At 47.8% G+C, this 20,166-nt stretch overlaps 1 long non-coding RNA gene across 1 annotated transcript; it reads left to right on the top strand.

Moving 5' to 3' along the window:
• The first annotated feature begins 8,892 nt into the window (after positions 1-8,892).
• LOC136567053 (uncharacterized) lies at positions 8,893-16,394 on the top strand. Its single transcript, XR_010785099.1, has 3 exons — positions 8,893-8,986; positions 10,024-10,135; positions 16,115-16,394. It is a non-coding gene; the product is annotated as an uncharacterized lncRNA (long non-coding RNA).
• The last annotated feature ends 3,772 nt before the right edge of the window (positions 16,395-20,166 follow it).

The raw sequence follows: 20,166 nt of genomic DNA, 5'->3' as shown, positions 1-20,166 counted from the left end.
TCGGTGCCCCGAGGCTCGGATGCGCTGCAGCAGCCTCGGCTCCTGGACCATGAGAGGAGGGGATGGACGGGAGAGAATGTCCGGGATCCCGGGCTGGCTGCATCCCCAGGGGGATGAACTGGAGAGAACTGGAGTGTGCCGGGCTGGCCTCATCCCCAGGGGGATGAACTGGAGAGAACTGGAGTGTGCCGGGCTGGCCTCATCCCCAGGGGGATGAACTGGAGGGGGATGAGCTGGAGATGCCATCCGAGATCCCGGCCTGGCTGCATCCCCAGGACATCCCTCTCCCCTTCTGGAGCTGCTCCAGCTCCCTGCTGCTGCAGGTGGAGGAAGGTTTGACCTCCCAGCTCTTCAATTTGTAAATCAGTTCAGCACTTTGGTTTTTTTCAGAGTTAAGCAGTTGCTTGAAGTCTTCCCTGTACAAGCCCAGGACATCGGGCTGGTGCTGTAATAAATGAAGTTTCTCCCCTGTACCAGGCCAGGACATGGGGCTGGAATAAAAATGAAATTTCTCCCCTGTACAAGTCCAGGACATCGGGATGGAATAAGTGAAATTTCTTCCCTGTACAAGCTCAGGACATGGGGCTGTAATAAATGAAGTTTCTGTCTGCAGCATCCTCCCGAGGGGAGATGGAGGGGCGGGAGCAGTGGGGAGGGACCCCCAGATCCCTGTCCCCAGATCCTTACCCCCGAATTCCCTGTCCCCAGCTCCCTGTCCCCAATTTCCCGTCCCTAATTCCCCGTCCCCGCTGCCAGGGGCTGCTCCACCCCGGCCGATCCCAATTAGCGGCGCTCGAACCTCGCCCCACCCGTGCGGGGCTTAATTGTGGCTCTGGCTGCTCCTGCTGAAATGACAGATAGGGGACAATTCTGCCGGTTGACAATAATTGTTCTCCTAATTACAGCAATGACATTTACTGGAAAGCCACCGCAATCCCATTACCTCCTTATGCTAAATTCTGTGACTTTAAAATTGCATTCCCTGCCTCCTCCTCCTCCTCCTCCTGGTGTTTATCCCCCTGGATACAGGAGGGTTCACCTGCAACTTGGGGTGTCACAGATGGTGCTGGGGGCCCTGAAAGAGATGCCATTCATTTGGGTCGGAGTTTGGTTGGGTTTTTTGTTGGTTTTTTGGGGTTTTTTTGAGGAGGATTGATATTTTTTGCCTGCCTTTTCCTGCATTTTTAACCCATCACCTGGGTGGGGGGTGCTGGAATATTCACCTGGTTGGGGAGGTGACAACATCCAGGCACTGGCACCCCAGAATTCGTGCATTGCATTAATCCACCACCCCCAGAACAACAGAGAACACCAGGCAGAAGGAGTTTGACAAGAATATTTCCTTTTCTCTATTGCAGGTAGCAAACCTGAACATCCTCATCCTCCTCCATCACCAGGAGAAAGGTGCCTGTAAATAGATACTTTTTAGGACCCTTAATATTTTATAAACGGTTCTAATGAGCCCATGCTCTGTTTTGTTTGGCTGTTTATGTGTCGTTAAGTCTGTGAACAAGATACTTTAACTTAATGGGTTGCCCTCAAAAATATCTTTTAATAAAGCACCATAGCTCTTCTCTGGAGAGAAGCTGGTTAAGCTGGATAAATGGTGATGAAGATGATGTCTTCCAATAGCTTCTTCTTTCCTCTCTTCTCTACTGGCTTCACGCTGAACCAGCTCAAGTTAATTATTTAAAAGGGTGGAAACTCCAATTTCCAGGATTGGGAAAGCTGAAGTAGGGTGGTGCACAAGAGCTGGACAGAACCACTGCAGAGAAACAGGTCCCTTCCCTTTGTGCTTGGAGAAGCCAAAAGGGTTGGTTCACCTCCAAGGCAGAGAGGAGCAGGAGCACCATCTCCTCTTTGAATTATAGTCCTCCCTTTCTGAAATAAAAAATAAAAAGAGAAAAAAAAAAAAAAAGCTTTTTTTCTGTCTCCAGGATGACTGCTGGGAGGTGATAATTTTTCTTTGAGAAACTGAGGCTCCCTTGCAAAACTTATGGAGAAATAAGGTCATTTGTCAATTCAAGTCATTGTCTTCCACACGTAAAAAACATGGCAAGTGCAGCTTTTGTAAAATCTAAATTGAAAGTAAATAGGGAGCGGGCAGTCCTTGGTGATAAAACCTCCCATTCTGTAGATTTCTGGTACAATATTTATTTTATCCTCTTTATAACTACAAGGGCTGTCTCTGTGTGTTATTAAAGTAATGCATTTGCTTAACCTGCACTTAAATTCCCTCCCAACCTTCCCTGATTGTACATCTCACTGCTACATGTTCCCAGCCTGCTGGTCTCAGCTGGACAATTATATTAACTGCTCCTATTTGCAATTACTATGAATCATAAAGCAAGTCTGAATGGATTGTTTTTCTTTATTGAAAATGTTTAAACTTAATGCATCGCAAATGTCACAGCCGTGGGGCTGCTCCTCGCTGCTTTGGGAGGTGCCTGGCTGCTGATGGAGCACTGGGGATGGAGTTTGTCATTTCCTGCCCTGTGCCCACCCCTTCCCTGCAATGCTGAGTGTTCCAGGCTGGGTTGGAGTGACCTGCTCCAGGGAAAGTCTCCCTGCCCATGGCAGGGGTGGAACACAGTGGAATTTAAGGTTCCTGCCAGCCCAAACTGTCTGGGGATTCTGTGAATACACTGCAGCACCCAAAAACACCCCCAAACCTACAAGTTCTCAGTTCTGAGTACAAGCTCAGCAGTTCCCTGGGTATCTCAGTGAGAGTTAAAGGCCCCTTTCCAAATGCCCCCAGGTGTTGGCAGGAGCTGAATTCAGAGCAGGCTCAGGCTCGAGATCCTTTGTCCCTTCCCCTGGACTTTCTGCAAGGTGGGATGTTGTGCTGCAGGGATGTTCTCCAGGAAAAGTTTGGAAAACACCAGGGACAAGCACAAGGTTATGGGCTGCAGCCACAGGGAACCCTCCTGCTGCTTCCCATCCTTTCTTCCAGGTGTTCCTCAGCCCTCACCAACCTCATTTGGGGTTTCCCTTCAATGTCCCCCCAGGGTGCTCCACCCCCAACTTGGTAGGACAAAGTTTTGGGGGTCTTGGAGGCTTCTGGGCATCTTTGGTGTCTCTGGGCACAGAGGCAGGTGAGGACCAAGGGGATGATGGATTTTGTCCAGCAGGAATTGGATGATATCCCACAAAGCACTCTCATTCCCACAACTCATCTTGCAGCCTTCAGCTCTACTTCACTTCTTTTTTTTTTTTTTTTTTTTTTCAGTCCAGCCAGGACAAATTCTCCTTGTGCTGTGGCTCTGCAGTGGCTGATGGCCCTGGGTTTCCTGGTAAGGGGGTGGAGGTGACCCAACCCCATGGAAAATTGGGATGAATAAGAACATTTGTGGTGATGGCAGAGCAGGGAGGGCTGTGGGAGGGCTGGACAGGGCAGGCTGTGCCTGTGGCTGACAGGGACAATGGGCTAAAGGAGAGGACTACATCTTGATTTCTCAATTATTATGTTTTAAATGTCACTGCAGGGGGCTGAGAGAGCTGGGTACAGATGGGCCTGACCCAAATCCTGCATCCCCCAGCTCTGACCAGCCAGGTCACTAAGAGAAACTGGGGGAAACATAATTTCCATGTGTTTTAGGACCTCAGTGAGATTTATTTTCTGGAATTGCAACTTTATTCAGCTTGAAAATTACCTTGAAAAGCTTGAACACACTCGGCACTTCACTCTCCGTCTCTGCAAAGTCTGGGAAGGTTTGGGTTCAGCTGGGATCCGTGTCTGACTGGCTCTGTCACTGCTGTAGTTTTGTTTCCTGGAGCCCAGGACACGAGGCTGCTGATCCAGCCTGGTCCCCTTGGGAATGCTGCTCTTGGGGCGGGCCTGGGACAAGTGTGGGACATGTGTGGGCCTGGGACAAGTGTGGGACATGTGTGGGACATGTGTGGGCCTGGGACAAGTGTGGGACATGTGTGGGACATGTGTGGGCCTGGGACAAGTGTGGGACATGTGTGGGCCTGGGACAAGTGTGGGACATGTGTGGGCCTGGCTCATGTGTAGGACATGTGTGGGCCTGGCTCATGTGTGGGACATGTGTGGGCCTGGCTCATGTGTGGGCCCAGGACAAGTGTGGGACATGTGTGGGCCTGGCTCATGTGTAGGACATGTGTGGGCCTGGCTCATGTGTGGGACATGTGTGGGCCTGGCTCATGTGTGGGCCCAGGACAAGTGTGGGACATGTGTGGGCCTGGCACATGTGTGGGCCTGGCTCATGTGTGGGACATGTGTGGGCCTGGCACATGTGTGGGCCTGGCTCATGTGTGGGCCTGGGACATGTGTGGGACATGTGTGGGCCTGGCACATGTGTGGGACATGTGTGGGCCTGGCACATGTGTGGGCCTGGCACATGTGTGGGACATGTGTGGGCCTGGCTCATGTGTGGGACATGTGTGGGCCTGGCTCATGTGTGGGACATGTGTGGGCCTGGGACATGTGTGGGACATGTGTGGGCCTGGCTCATGTGTGGGCCTGGGACATGTGTGGGACATGTGTGGGCCTGGCTCATGTGTGGGACATGTGTGGGCCTGGGACATGTGTGGGACATGTGTGGGCCTGGCTCATGTGTGGGACATGTGTGGGCCTGGGACATGTGTGGGACATGTGTGGGCCTGGGACAAGTGTGGGACATGTGTGGGCCTGGCACATGTGTGGGCCTGGCTCATGTGTGGGACATGTGTGGGCCTGGCTCATGTGTGGGCCTGGGACATGTGTGGGACATGTGTGGGCCTGGGACATGTGTGGGACATGTGTGGGCCTGGCTCATGTGTGGGACATGGCCCCTTCCTGCTGTGTTCTCCTCTCATGGAGGAGCAGCAGGGAAGCTCTGGGCTGGGCTGGAGATGCGTGCAACCCCTCGGAGCCCCAGAGGAGGACTCAAGGTTTGCTTCTCCGCATTTCTGACGCCTCAGGAGTTGCGCCGAGGTGGAGCCGCGCCAGCCCTGAGCACCACGGTGGGCAGAGCTGCTCCTCTGAGCTCACTCCTGCTCCTGCCACAAGCTGGGAGTAACTCCAAGGACGTGGGAGAGGTTGGACAGTGGAGAGCTCGTTCAGGATGAAGCAAGGCTGGCTGGAAGCCAAAGCAAATCCAATTTTCCTTCCACCGCTGAGACAGGAATTTGCGGAGCTAAGCTCAGATTCAACTTCGTGTTTTGGTTCAGCCCAAAGTGCTCCCTCATTTTTAGTCTCAACATCATCAAAGTCCCCTTAATTAGATTTGTATCTCAGACACATTCCTTTGCAGCGTGTTGCTAATGCATCCAAAATGGCAACGTCCCACATCCCATAATACTTGCAATTTTTAAAGGATTATATGGGGTTTTTTTCCCTTGTTTTTAAATCACTTTTTAGGTCCAGACAGGGCAAGATAGCAGCAGAGATGGAATCAATAGTACGCAGGAATTACCCAGCCTTAATAAACTTCAGGCACGGCTTCCTATTGCAGCTGTACATCAGCCCAGACAGACAGACAGACAGACAGACAGAGGCTGTGCTGGGAGGTGCTGCCTGAAACAGGGAGGCTGTTAAAAGGGTTACAGATGACGCAGCTTTCGTCTTTTTCAGGTGCTCTGGTTCCTTCCTATGCTTTTATTTTTTAATTATTTATTATTTATTATAATGTATTAATTATATATTATATATAATATATATATATATATACAATTATTTATATTTTATTTATTTATTTATTTATTTATTTATTTATTTATTTATTTGTTCATTTATTTATCGTGTTCCTGATGGTTTGCAGCAAGAAATCTTTCCCCAGAGAATCCTGCCAGAAGTCGCTGTGCTCCCAAGCACTGTTCCTCCTCTCGGGGCTGGATGCAGAGCTCCTGTGCCCAGCCCTGCTCTGGGTGTTTGTGACAGTTTGGGAGGGATCAGTGTTGAAATTCCCCCTCAAAATGGGAGCCTCCATCTCCTCCCAGCAGCTGCAGCATCCTCTGTGCAGGCGGCAGACACAGAATCAGGTCCCTCTTCCCCTTCCCGGGGGAGACGTGGGAGAGATCAACACACCAAAGCAATTAAAAAATAATAATCACAGACCAGAAGAAAAGGAAAAAGGCATAAAAAGTGGGACTAATTTTATGACAAGAAATGAGGCTGTAAAACCAGGAGCAATTAGAGCACAAAGGCAATTAAACCACTTTAAAAGGCTCAGTGAAATTTATTTACTTCTTCCTGGTTTTTTTTTCTGGGAGTCTTTTGGGGACCTTTTTTTTCCCCCAGTCATGACAGAACCTGGCACCAGGAGTTTCTTTTTCGCCTCCAGACCTTAACTCTGTGTTTGTGCAGAGTTTAATTCTCTTTTGAGGATGGACACAGGGGCTGGGAGCACCTGGGACAGTGGGAGGTGTCCCTGCCATGGCAGGGGTGGGGCTGGGCTGTTTTAAGATCCCTTTCAACCCAAATTTCAAGGGAAATATAGGTTGGATATTAGGGAAAAGTTCCTTATAGGAAGGGTGATAAAGTTCTGGAATGTTCTACCCAGGGAGGTGGTGGAGTCCCCATCCCTGGGTGCGTTTAACAAAGCCTGGATGTGGCACTGGGTGCCAGGGTTCAGTTGAGATGTTGGGGCTGGGTTGGACTGGATGATCGTAAAGGTCTTCCAGTGAATCCTGGTCATTCTGTGAGTTCTGTGAACTCTGTGAGTTCTGCGAAACCATTCCATGATTTTACAAGTGATGGTGGGGGGATAAAGCTTCTGTGCCTCCCCAAATCATGGGTTATATTGTTGTAGAATTATATATTATATTATATTATATTATATTATATTATATTATATTATATTATATTATATTATATTATATTATATTATATTATATTATATTATATTATATTATATTATATTATATTATATTATATTATATTATATTATATTATATTATATTATATTATATTATATTATATTATACTATGTTATATTGTATTATGTTATATTATATCATATTATATTATATTAATTATATTACATTATATTGTATTATACTATGTTATATTGTATTATGTTATATTATATTATATTATATTATATTATATTATATTATATTATATTATATTATATTATATTATATTATATTATATTATATTATATTATATTATATTATATTATATTATATTATATTATATTATATTATATTATATTATATTATGGTTTTGGCACTGTGTGTGTTGGGAGCCAAGGTGCTGGACTAGAGATGAGGATGTGGATTTAAAGCCTGGATTAAAAGCCCCAAGGTTTCAGAGGAACATCAGGAACATTTCCTCTGGTGCAGCCAGGGAAAGGAGACTTCCCTCATGGAAATCTCTGCATCAAACGCCCTGGGAATGTGTCCTTGAGCCTCCCAGCACCTATTTTGGGCATCTCATTACCTCAGCTGCAGCACCTAAAGTGCATCTCTGGATCTGCCCCTAAATCCTGGGGAACTCAATAAGTGCTCACATGTGATGGTGATGAGTTGCCCATAACTCTCCAAACACGTCTCTGTATTTATCTCCATATTCCCTCCCAGGATGGATCCAGCTGCCTGCAGGATTTATTGCTGTGTTATTGATGCTCTGAGCTCCTGCAGGGGGACAGGACCCTGCTCCCAGCCCTGGGGATTTGTGCTCCTTGGGGCAATGTGGAGTTCTCAGCTCTCTTCCGCAGCCTGTGATTGGAAATCTTGTGGAAGGTTTGTGGAAAGTCTCCAAATGACAGCCTGGCCCCAGATTTCCCTCTTCAGCTCTGTTAAATGGGGACACTTAAATGCATTTTGTGGACAAGTGGATGGAGTGTCCCTGATCCCAGCGAGGTCACTCAGAGAAACTGGAGAAAACATAATTGCCACGTGTTTTAGGACCTCGGCGAGATTTCTTTTTCTGGAATTGCAACTTTTCAACTTGAAAATTACCTTGAAGAGCTTGACCATACTCTGCACTTCACTCTTCTCTGCAAGATGGGTCAAACCACAGGGAGTGGGAAGACCTGGCTGGGAGCATCCTCAGGGCCCCCAGGGCGCTGCTTTATCACCCTGATAAGGACCCCTCATCACCCTGATAAGGACCCCTCATCACACTGATAAGGACCCCTCCTCACCCTGATAAGGACCCCTCCACCTCAGCCAGCAGATCTTAATGGCAAAGAGGCAACACAAACTCCCCCCTGTTCATTGCAGTTGAATCCTCTGCAGCACAAACCTCATGTCCTGACTTTGGCAGTTCCAAAAAACCCCTCTGGCTGCTCACGGAGGTGCAGAGGTCGAAAATGACCCCAGTTATCTGCCCTGGTGGTGCAGAAGATTCCCTCTGGGGTGGGCACACAAGGGTGGGTGCCCCTGTTCCACACCCATCAGGTACAACTGATGAAATGCTTCATAAAGTAAAAATTCCCCCAAATTCAGAGCCGTGAGCAAAGAACCTCCTTCATTCCTTGATGCCCAACCTAAATTTGGCTGAACCTCTCCTGATTTCTCTGGATGATTTCCTGGTTCAGAACTAGAAGGAAATTAGGTTTTGAAGAGGCCACAGCCTGAGATTTATTCCATTTCTGTTCCCTTTGAATCAGGAGCCATCAATAGTCATGGTGTGTCGCAGGGTATCCAAATTACAACGCACCATTTCAGCTGCCTAATTGGATGAATGAATTTTAGAGAAAATTAATGAATGGTGAAGAGCTCATTTTTTAGTATTTTTTTTTCTAGCTTTTTTTTTTATTTTTTTTTCCTCCCCATGCAAATTCCTGCCGATGCAAATCAATTGTCTGCGCTTGGAATTCATGAAGCATCGAGGGGATCCCCACAGCTTTCCCAGCTCCCTCGTGGCTGCCTTGGGAACTGATGGATAAACACAGCCAGCCAGAAATGTTGGTTTGCTGGAATAGCTTTGCAGATGGCTCTTTGGGCTGCTTTCCCTGCTCCTTTTCTGGCCCAGAGAAGGAGAATCTGCCTCCTCTCCTCCCCCGGGACCCTGCAGCAGCCCAAGGATGGGAGCGAGGTGGGTGCAGCAAGCTCTGAGCTCAATTCATTGCTTTGGGCTTTTGCTTGGTGTAAAGTAACAGCCAAGTGTATCAAGGGATATTTATATGTGTGAGATATATATATATATATATATATATATATATATGCATAAAGTAATATACCAAGTGGGAAAAGTAATAGAATGTAAAGTAAAAATATCTATATGTGTATACATATATATATATACATGTGTGTGTGTATAAATCTGTTACACACATATATATATTATATATATAGACATCTATTGTATATAATAGATATGTTATATATTTTATATATTATATATAATATATATTATATACACCTATATGTGTATATAAAACATATTAATATATAATATAAAAATATAAAATATATATAATATGTAATATATAACGTACAATGTATAATGTATAATATATAATATACCATATATCATATACCATATATAATATATATTATATAATATATATAATATATAATATATAATATATAATATATATATTATATTATATATATTATATAATATAATATACTATATTATATATAGTATATGTAATTATAATATAAATTAATTTTATGCAGTAATATAAAGTAAAAATATAAAATATAAAATATATATATTTGTATTTTATGCCTCTCTCTCTAAACAAAGAGCTGTGTTTTTTCACTCTGCCCACAGAGGGTCCATGTCTTGCTGCTTTAGGGCTGCTGCCCTGTCCTGTTTCCCAGGGGGAGCTCTGGGTGATGCTCAGTGCTGCTGCACAGGGGGCTTGGGTTATTTCTGGAGCTTTCTTCAAGGCTTGCTTTCTCCTTTATTTATTTTATCCTGCTGGAGAGAGGGGGGCAGTCTGGACAAGGTGGGAATGGGGAAAAGAGGGCAGGTACTGATGGTTCTGGGCAGGAAGCTGACCCATTTCCCCAGCCATATTCACACACAGGGCCTGGTGTGCTTATTTCTGATTTCCTCTCAGATTTAATGACTGAAAGTAAAACAGGACCCAGATAACTGACCTGCTTTAAACCACTTTGTAGGACTTTTAACCAAAAAAGAAAAAAAGAGAGGAAAAAAGAAAGAAGAGTCCCTTTGGATTTAAGAAACTTCAGCTGAAGTTTCACCACTTGGAGCACATTTGAATCTCACCAGGTAACTTCATTTGGTTTCCTTAATGAAGGCTGCGCAGCGGGGTTAATTCTGCTTTCTATGTAAAAAGATTAAGTAGTAGTTGGGTAAAACACTTCATCACTGAAGTGATTTTCAGGATGTACTCACTCCGAAGGCACAGATGTAATACCTGCTTTTAAATTCAATTAGCTCTGACTCAGTTGTGTTGCCTGAATACATTACCACAGCTTGAGACAGGCAGTGTTATTCTTTAAAGCTAAAAAAAAAAGGGAAACAGAAGGAATAAAAAAAGACAAAAAAAAAAAAAAAAAGAAAAAAGGAAAAGACCTATTTGGAGATTTCCCTAAATGTGTTACAGTTCCATCAGCTCTGCCACTCCCACCCTGGGTTTCCCTCATCCCTGGCAGCAGTTCCCACCCTGGCACAGAGCCATGGGGGGCTCTGGGCTCCCAGAGGGGCCCTGGATGCTCAGATCCCTAATTCACAGCTTTTCCCCTCTTTTCTGACACTCTCATTTCTCACAAGTTCCAGGATTTGGGGCTTTCCCTCTGTGCTGGCCATCCTCATGTCCCAGAGCAGGTCCCTGCCTCTCCCAGCACCTGTTTATTAAATTTTTATGTGGCATCAGAGGGAAGGGTTATTTGAGAGCTAAATTAATTAATGCTTGTAAAAACACGTGGAGATCCAGGGATGAAAGGAGCAATAGAAATGCAATTTATTTTATAATTATCGAGACAACCCTGAAAGACAACGAGGCTCCTGTTGGCGTGGGATATTTTATTTTAATTAAATCCATGGACAGGAACCTCCTGGGGATGATGTCTGTCCAGCAAAGCACTGCTCAGGGGTTTGGGGAGGGAACTGGGAGAACTGGGCTCTGGCAGCCCCCAGGTGTGTGAGGGAAAGGGAATTTTTTTGCAGGACAGTAAGGGCTGCACCCACCTTTCCCTGAAAAGCACAGAAAAGAGAGCGGGGCAGCCTGCTCCTCCATTTGGGATGGAAATAGGCAGGAAATAGAGGGAAAACCCCAATTCATAGCAGTTTATGAATGAAAAGAACAAGTGTATTTTAAGGTTATTCAAGCAATCCTCAAGTCTGGCTTTTTCTGGCTTTCCCCAGCCCCTGCACTCAGTGTTTGCCTGTTTCTCTGGGCTATAAACCATCTGTTTTCTTTCTGAACACACTCCTGCTCAGGCTGCTGTGCACTCCAGGTCTGCACTCCCAAATCTGCACTCCCAAATATTTCTGCAGGGATTTGAATGATTTTCAGGGAGCCCTCACCTCTCTCCTGCCCAGGGCACCAGGGGTGGGTTGCTCTGTGCCTGGTGGGTTTGGGGTTAGTACAAAAGGTTAATATTTGCCCTAAGAAAATCAGATTATCAGGCTCTGGACAAATTAACTACTCTCAGACAGAGTGTAGTTTAAAAAAAAAACACCTTTAAAAATGTAATTTAAAAATGGCCCTTGTTGTGTGTGAAGCTGAGCCACGTTTTGGGTGAAGCAGAGTTTTTGATGCACCCAGTGCTGCTGGATCCAGCCCTGAGTTGAGCCTTGGTCCTACAGAGTTCCCCAGGTGCCAGAGGGGAGCTGGAATCCACAAACACCAGGATTGCTCCTTCAAGTGTTGTCTCTGGGGTTGATTTCTGCCGGGCTCCTGCCAGCTCCCTGCCTGCCATCCTGATTTCCCCACCTTGCTTCCTCTGCAGTGGTGGAGCCGAGATCAAAACCAGCTCTGCAAACTCCCTGACTCCGAGAGGGAGGCAAGGGAGGAGGAAAGAGGAGCAGAAACTCCTCGGATTGCTGGGGAAGTCGAGGCAGGGAGAAGCTGCCATGGGAAAAACTCCATCAGAGGCAGGAGCTGGGGCTGGATCTTCATCTCTTCATCTCCGTTTGTTCTCACAGCCAGGCTGGGTTTCTCCTCCTCGTGAAAAGCTCCAGGTCCACCTCAAGAGAGGGAGGTACAGTCAGGCTTTTTGAAATCACTTCTCCCATCATCACTTAATTCCTCCGCGTCCTTTCTGCCAAAGACAGCGGGTTCTCTGCCTTGGCTGGAGGAATTCTGATTAAAACCGTTTTAAACAGCGTTTCATTTGTGAGAGCCTCGTGGCTGCATCCCAGATCAGAGCAGGGGCAGGGCTGCCTGCAGAGGAGGAGGCTGCGGAGCCACTCTGCACACCCAGCCACGAGTGCTGCTCCTCTAATGAGCCTCCCTGGGTCTCCTGGCTCTGAGGATCCTCTAAGGCAGCACTAAAGCAGAGACGCCCTGGTAGCTGTGCTTGGCTGAGCAGCAGGCACGGTGGCTCATTGATCCCAGCAGCTTTGCTCCACACGGCTTTGATTTGGAGCTGCTCGCTGGGGGAAGCAGGGCTGGGGAGGGTGGGCAGGGACGGGGGAGCTGAGAGGGCCCAGAGCCCCAGGGAGGGGTTCTGAGACAGTCTGTGACAGTTTGTGCCAGTCTGTGCCAGTCTGTGCCAGTCTGTGCCAGTCTGTGGCAATCTGTGATAGTCTGTGATAGTCTGTGGCAGTCTGTGCCAGTCTGTGGCAGTCTGTGATAGTCTGTGCCAGTCTGTGCCAGTCTGTGGCAGTCTGTGCCAGTCTCTGACAGTTTGTGCCAGTCTGTGCCAGTCTGTGGCAGTCTGTGCCAGTCTGTGACACTCTGTGGCAGTCTGTGACACTCTGTGCCAGTCTGTGCCAGTCTGTGACACTCTGTGATAGTCTGTGGCAATCTGTGGCAGTCAGTGGCAGTCTGTGGCAGTCTGTGCCAGTCTGTGATAGTCTGTGCCAGTCTGTGGCATTCTGTGGCAATGTGTGGCAGTCTGTGGCAGTCTGTGGCAGTCTGTGCCAGTCTGTGATAGTCTGTGCCAGTCTGTGGCAATCTGTGGCAGTCTGTGCCAGTCTGTGCCAGTTGTGCCAGTCTGTGACACTCTGTGCCAGTCTGTGGCAGGAAATCCCACCTGAGGGAATCCCACCTGCACCCCACACAGTCTCCACCCATGGATCTTTGTCTGGATTTGTCCTTGCAACCAGGCTGGGTTTCTCCTCCTGGATCTGCCCCTCATGAGCAGCTCCAGGTCCAGCTCAGCAGAGTGAGAAGCTCTGGGGACCCCCCTGCTCTGAGGGGTCCCACCCGCCCTGGAGGAGCTTTGGGCCCTGGCTGCAGTCAGCAGGAGCTGCCTGGAGCTGAGTGAGGTATCCAGGGACAAACTCATCCCCTCCTTGTGCCTGGGACCAGGGGCAGCCTCACCCTGCCTCGGGGTCTCTGCTGCTCACAGTGACCCTGAGATGTGTTAGAAAATCTCTTTTCCCAGCCTGGCACTCAAAGAAGGAGTCAGAGCTCTTCATTTCTCAGTCTCAATGTTGTTGATTGTGTCTTATCTATAAAATTCTTTCTCCTGTCCTGCTGAGGTCCACTCAGCAAGGCAGTCCAGGACACTCTGCCTGCCCCCAGGGCAGGGTTATGTCTTTATACTAAAAACTACCTGTACAATGTTTGCAATTACTTCCCAATACCCATCACCTGTGTTAGACACTGAGCTTCTACTCTAAACCAATCCAAAAGTGCCACCATCACAGCAGAAGATGGAGGCCAAGAAGAAGAAGGAGAAAGGCTGGACACACCCAGTTCCCTCCATCTTGCACCCTGAGCCTCCATTGTAAAAACCCCTAAAAATCTGTTTTTCCACCCTGTGATAAATTCACTATCATCCTACTTAAACTTTCGTGGGTGGTAATTCTTCTCATAAAGGTTGGGAATTGTTGTTTTCCAAGGGCTGAATCAAAGGCACAGAGGTCCTGGCCTCTGTGCCAGGGTCCCAGAGCCCCCTGACAGGGTCTCACGTCTTCCAGGGCAGCCAGAGGAATTTCCTGGGTTCCCACAACCCTGTGCCAGTGGTTTTCCCTCACTGGGGGCTGCTCCACTGCAGCCCCATCACCCCATGGCCATTTCCTGGGCCAGGCTCCTGGGCTGGATGGAAATGCCCAGATGGAAGGAGGGACCTGGGCTTCTGCAGAGCTGGGGGAGTTGGTGGCCTCAGCAGCTGCTGCAGGGGACATTTGCTGGGAAGCAGCAGCAGCTTTCTCTGCTGTGGAGAATCCAATTAAGCTCTTATTAAATTAATTTGCCTTTTTTTTTTTTTTTTTTGCCCTGTCCCTAACTTGCTTTTAGTGCCTTGGGCTGGAACGTTCCTGAAGGAGCCTCTGGTGGCGGTGGTTGGGTCCTGGCAGAGGCTCCAGGGCTGAAGGGGGCTCAGCTCTGGGGCAGTGACGTGGTGGGACACGAGGCTCTGGTCACCTGCAGGGCCCAGCACTGCACATTCACAGAGGGATGGGGCTGGAGGGACCTCAGAGCCCTCCAGAGTGAGATTTGGTCTGTGCTGCTTCCCCACAGCCTGAGCCCAGCTGCCTTCTGCTTTGCTTTCTTTCTTTTCTTTCTTTCTTTCTTTCTTTCTTTCTTTCTTTCTTTCTTTCTTTCTTTCTTTCTTTCTTTCTTTCTTTCTTTCTTTCTTTCTTTCTTTCTTTCTTTCTTTCTTTCTTTCTTTCTTTCTTTCTTTCTTTCTTTCTTTCTTTCTTTCTTTCTTTCTTTCTTTCTTTCTTTCTTTCTTTCTTTCTTTCTTTCTTTCTTTCTTTCTTTCTTTCTTTCTTTCTTTCTTTCTTTCTTTCTTTCTTTCTTTCTTTCTTTCTTTCTTTCTTTCTTTCTTTCTTTCTTTCTTTCTTTCTTTCTTTCTCTCTTCTCTCTCTCTCTCTCTCTCTCTCTCTTTCTCTCTTTCTCTCTCTCGTTCTTTCTTTCTTTCTTCCTTTCTTCCTTTCCTTCTTTCTCTCTCTCTTTTCCTTCCTTCCTTCCTTCCTTCCTTCCTTCCTTCCTTCCTTCCTTCCTTCCTTCCTTCCTTCCTTCCTTCCTTCCTTCCTTCCCTCCTTCCTTCCTTCCTTCCTTCCTTCCTTCCTTCCTTCCTTCCTTCCTTCCTTCCTTCCTTCCTTCCTTCCTTCCTTCCTTCCTTCCTTCCTTCCTTCCTTCCTTCTCGTCAAGGGTTAAGCCTGGCCAGCAGCCTGACCGAGCAGCTCCCAGGCTGCAATTTATCCATGGCTGTCACAGAATCCCAGAATGGCTTGGGAGGGACCTTCAATCCCCCCCAGTGCCACCCCTGCCATGGCAGGGACACCTCCCACTGCCCCAGGCTGCTCCAGCCTGGCCTTGGGCACTGCCAGGGCTCCAGGGTCAGCCCCAGCTGCTCTGGGAATCCCATCCCAGCCTCTCCCCACCCTGCCAGGGAACAATTCCTAATTCCCAAAATCCCACCCATGCCTGCCCTCTGTCCCTGGGAGCCACCCCCTGTGTCCTGTCCCTCCATCCCTTGTCCCAGTGCTGCAGAAATCTCCCTGAGAGGGGTCAGCCCTGTCCCCAGCTCCATCCTGGGGCTGGCTCAGCCCCCAGCCCCTTCCCCTCTGCTCAGGCCAGGGATGAAGGAGGGAAGGGTTTGGGTGCCAGCCCTGCTGGCCAGGACAGGGTGTCCCCAAACCCTAATGGAAGTGTTCACAGCCTGCCTGGAGCTCCATGGAGAGGAATATTTGATTTATGCTATGAGTCAATGATGTTTCTCTGCCAAAATGCATCAAAGGTACAGGCTGATGAGTCAAAGGCAGCTCCATCTACATAATGGATCTGCTGCAGCAAGGGGGAGGCAGGGATGGCTCCACAACCTCCCCAAAGGGATGGCAAGGAGGGGCAGGGAGTGTGTGCACATATTTCTATTTACAAACACACTAAATACCTCCTTAAGCCAGCACTGGAAGCGCCAAGGCAAACCTGCAGCTCTTCAGGGAGAAGCACAGGCCTTGGATTTACCTTCCAATGATCCTCCCAGACCCTGTTGCTGCTCTGACACCACGTGGGATGCGTATCAAAGGGTGCAATTTACCCTCTGCTTTAAAAAATAGAGTGGCTGTGCATCAGTCTCATGATTCCTGGGTCCTGTCTAATGATATTTTATTTTTTCTACCCCGCAGCACCGTGATGGACCTGCCAGCTTTTCTGCTGTACAAAGATTTCTTCTTTAAATGACAGGAAACATGATTTCCCCCAATATTTATATTAATTCTATGCCATTATTGCTTTATTTCTGGGCTCTGAAAGCAGGAAGATTTGTGTTTCATAATCCATGCAGGAAGGCTGAGTTGATATATTGGTTGCAAATGAAGAGAAGCACGTGTGGCTCTTCCCCAGTAGGTTTAATTTTATCCATCTGGCTCAATCATGGCTGCAGATTAAGTAAAAATTTTCAGTGGAGTTGCGTTGGCATAACTTGGCTTTTTTTTTTTTTTACTTAAATATTGAGGTAGTTTCTGGTCTGGGGAGGAATCTAATTGTATTTCTTGCTTTTTCTTTTTTCCTGTGGGTCCCAGCCAGGAACCCTTGGCTGGCAGTTGAATTAATGAATTGCTTCAAACCAAACCCTGCACCAAAACAAGCTTTTTTTATTTTTATATATATATATATTATTATTTTTTAAATAATCCAACCTCCTTGGATCTGCAATGCTGGGACTTGGTCCAGCATCAGGAATTCTACATGGGATGTAGGAGGAACCACTCTGCTCTTTTCACCAGCACCTCTGGTGCCAATGAGCTGCTCAGGGGAACGCTGGGAATGGTGAAAAGTGCCACAAAAAAAAATCAGAGAATCACAGAATTGAGGTGGAGGGACATTAAATCCCACCCAGTGCCACCCCTGCCATGGCAGGGACACCTCCCACTGTCCCAGGCTGCTCCAGCCTGGCCTTGGGCACTGCCAGGGATCCAGGGGCAGCCCCAGCTGCTCTGGGCACCCTGTGCCAGCCCTGGGCCTTTTCTGTCTGTCCCCAGGTTGTCCTTTTGTCCCCTGGGTTTCACAAAAGGGGCTAAAAATTGCAGTGGACGTTGAGTGGTTTTGTCAGTGGTCATCATTGGGGCACAAAGCTGAGGTTTGGGACCTGCACAAAGCTGAGGTTTGGGACCTGCACAAAGCTGAGGTTTGGGATCTGCACAAAGCTGAGGTTTGGGATCTACACAAAGCTGAGGTTTGGGACCTGCACAAAGCTGAGATTTGGGATCTGCAAAAGCTGAGGTGTGGGACCTGCACAAAGCTGAGATTTGGGACCTGCACAAAGCTGAGGTGTGGGATCTGCACAAAGCTGAGGTGTGGGATCTGCACAAAGCTGAGGTGTGGGATCTGCACAAAGCTGAGGTGTGGGATCTGCACAAAGCTGAGATTTGGGACCTGCACAAAGCTGAGGTTTGGGACCTGCACAAAGCTGAGGTTTGGGACCTGCACAAAGCTGAGATTCGGGATCTGCACAAAGCTGAGGTTTGGGATCTGCACAATCCTTTTCTCCAAGCGGTTAAAGCAGATCGTTTGGACGAGCTCTGTGGATTATAATATTTAGCCTGTTGTGTATAATAAATTAAAATATTTATTTTATTATCAGAAGTCAAACCTGAATCGCTTAGTGCTGTGGAAATAAAACATCTCCACCTCACCAAAGCCCAGGGAATGCAGGGGACACTTCAACCCTGCCCACTGCCCTAAACCCAGGGCTCCCCCAGATTTCCTGGCACTGCTCAGTGGTGGGGATGGCACCAGGGGTCCCACACTGACCCCACCCCAGGTAACCCCCCCTGCTCCAGCACTGCAGAGCATCCAGAACCTCCCACATCCCTCATGGAGCTGCAGCTGGAGGCACTCAGGCCTCCACAGCACTTTATTGCCTTGCTGGGGGGCAGGAGGACTTTTTATTATTATTATTCCAGCTTCCTTTCCCTTCTCATTTCTGCTGAAAGCACAAAAAGTTGTTATGATTTACCTCCTGACACAGCGGGCTGAGGGCCACAGGCAGCCACAAATCAGCTGTGCAGGGAGAGCCTTGGAGCAGGGCCAGGGGTGCAGGATGCTGGGCTGAGCCTCCACTGGGGGTGTCTGTGGGGGGACCAAGCACCACAGGGACCCCAAAACCCCTTTTTTTTTTGGAGCCTGCAGCTGCACCTGTCTTGGTTCTAATTGTGTTTAATTTAATTGTGGGGGTAACTGAGCCGGGGCAGGGGCCGGGGACAGCTGGCTCTGAGGACACTGCTGTGCCCACGGGGTAAGATTGGGTGTCTGGGACCCAAAATGAGCCCCAAAGGAGCCCAAAATGAGCCCAAAACGAGCCAGGATTGCCCTGAGCTGTGCTAAGAGACCCCCCCTGCTGTGGGTAGGGCAGGGGCTGTGCCTGGGACCAGCGGGAAGGAGCAGGGGCAAAGCTGAGCCCAGCTTGAACTCCTTGGAGCCCTTAAAGCTGAGCCTAACATTAACTCCTTAGAGCCCTTAAAGCTGAGCCTAACGTTAACTCCTTAAAGTCCTTAGAGCTGAGCCCAGCAATAACGCCTTAAAGCTGAGCCCAGCATTAACTCCTTAGAGCCCTTAAAGCTGAGCCTAACGTTAACTCCTTAAAGTCCTTAGAGCTGAGCCCAGCAATAACGCCTTAAAGCTGAGCACAGCATTAACTCCTTAATGCCCTTAAAGCTGAGCCCAACATTAAATATTTAAAGCCCTTAAAGCTGAGCCCAGCATTAACTCCTTAAAGTTCTTAAAGCTGAGCCCAGCTTTAACTCCTTAGAGCCCTTAAAGTCTGTGTGAGGTGTTCTGGAGCGTGCCCTGCCTTTATTCCTCACCTGGGGCACACCTGGGCACACCTGGGGCGTCATTTCCTGCTGGCCAGGGTGAGGTGAGGCTGCCTCCAGGGCTCAGCCCCTCATCCAGCCCAAGTCTTGGAGCCGGAGATTTAATGTGCAACGTGAAATGTTTGTTATAATTAATTATGATAACTCGGAAAACTCTTCACATAAATAGACAGGCCCTTTTCTTCCTAATTTCATTCAATTTAGCTGTCGTTCCATAAATTTCACAGTCAGTTTTGCAAAAAGCTGCAGTTTCCAGTAGAGGGTTTTTTTTTTTTATTCTTGTTATTTATTTATTTAATTAGTAATCACTTTTTTCCCTTTTTTTAATCAGTGAACTAACTTGATTCTTAGGGTAAAAAGCAAATCAGATGATGAAAGCTGATCCAGAAACCACGGGAGAATACATAAATACGGGGGCACTCGCAGGAGTTCTGCCTTTATTAGGCAGTGGTGGAGGGTTTTGTTTCACCCTAAAATCCACCCCGGAGCTGAGAGCAGGATCTGCCCTCTCTGCTCGAGGCTGAGCACCCCTGGCACTGCAGATGTTGTGCTTCCCCATCTGAAACAGAGACGTTTTTCCTCTTTAAGGCATGAAATAAATAAAACTCCACGTCCTTTTCTACTTTTTCACCCAGCGAGTGCTGTCCCCCCCCTCCCCTTTCCCTTCCCTTTTCTCGGGTTATTAACCAGCCCCGGGCTGGGATGGAGCCACAGCGTCCCCTCACTGTCCCCATGCCTCGCTGCCCCGAATAAATCACAGCAAAGTGGGGGTTAACAAGGCGTGACTCCATCCTCCACCTCCCTGTCCCGAGGGCTGCGGTGAGCGATGGTCGCTGCTTGCCTGGGAAAAGGAGGCTGGAATGGGAAACCCAGGGAAGGCGGCGAGGGGGGCATCCCCCCCAGAATCCCCCAAAATGCGAATGTTGAGATGCTCGAATGATGTAAATGATGTTCTGTCACCAGTGCTCATCGCTGGCCCTTTTGGCAAGATGAGCCAACGAGACAGAAAAAGCAGAGATTGAACAAATAGCTCAGTGACAGAGTTACCTGGAAAAGGAGGCTAAAACAACAAAAGACAATTATAGAAGAAAAACAAGGGCATGATTTTCCTAATGTAATTTCAGTCGCTCAGAACAGTCCTGGCCTGATAAGTGAATCTTTTACTTCAAGTAGCCTTTAGCCACAGAGATCAGATATCTGTTTCTGCTGCTCTTATTATCAAAAGAAATCCGTATTAGTTCAGTTTTTGCTTGGAATTCAAGAAGAAAATGTTTCCTTCCCGACAATTTTATATATTTATCCCTTTGGCTAAAGCCTTTGATTCTGCAAAGTGCAATTAGCAAGTGGCTGGTGTGCAGTTTGAC

Source organism: Molothrus aeneus, chromosome 27 (assembly GCF_037042795.1).
Source record: "Molothrus aeneus isolate 106 chromosome 27, BPBGC_Maene_1.0, whole genome shotgun sequence".
Classification (NCBI taxonomy): Eukaryota; Metazoa; Chordata; class Aves; order Passeriformes; family Icteridae; genus Molothrus; species Molothrus aeneus.
Note: the sequence above shows the minus strand (reverse complement) of the source record. Positions and strands in the feature narration are given on the sequence as shown.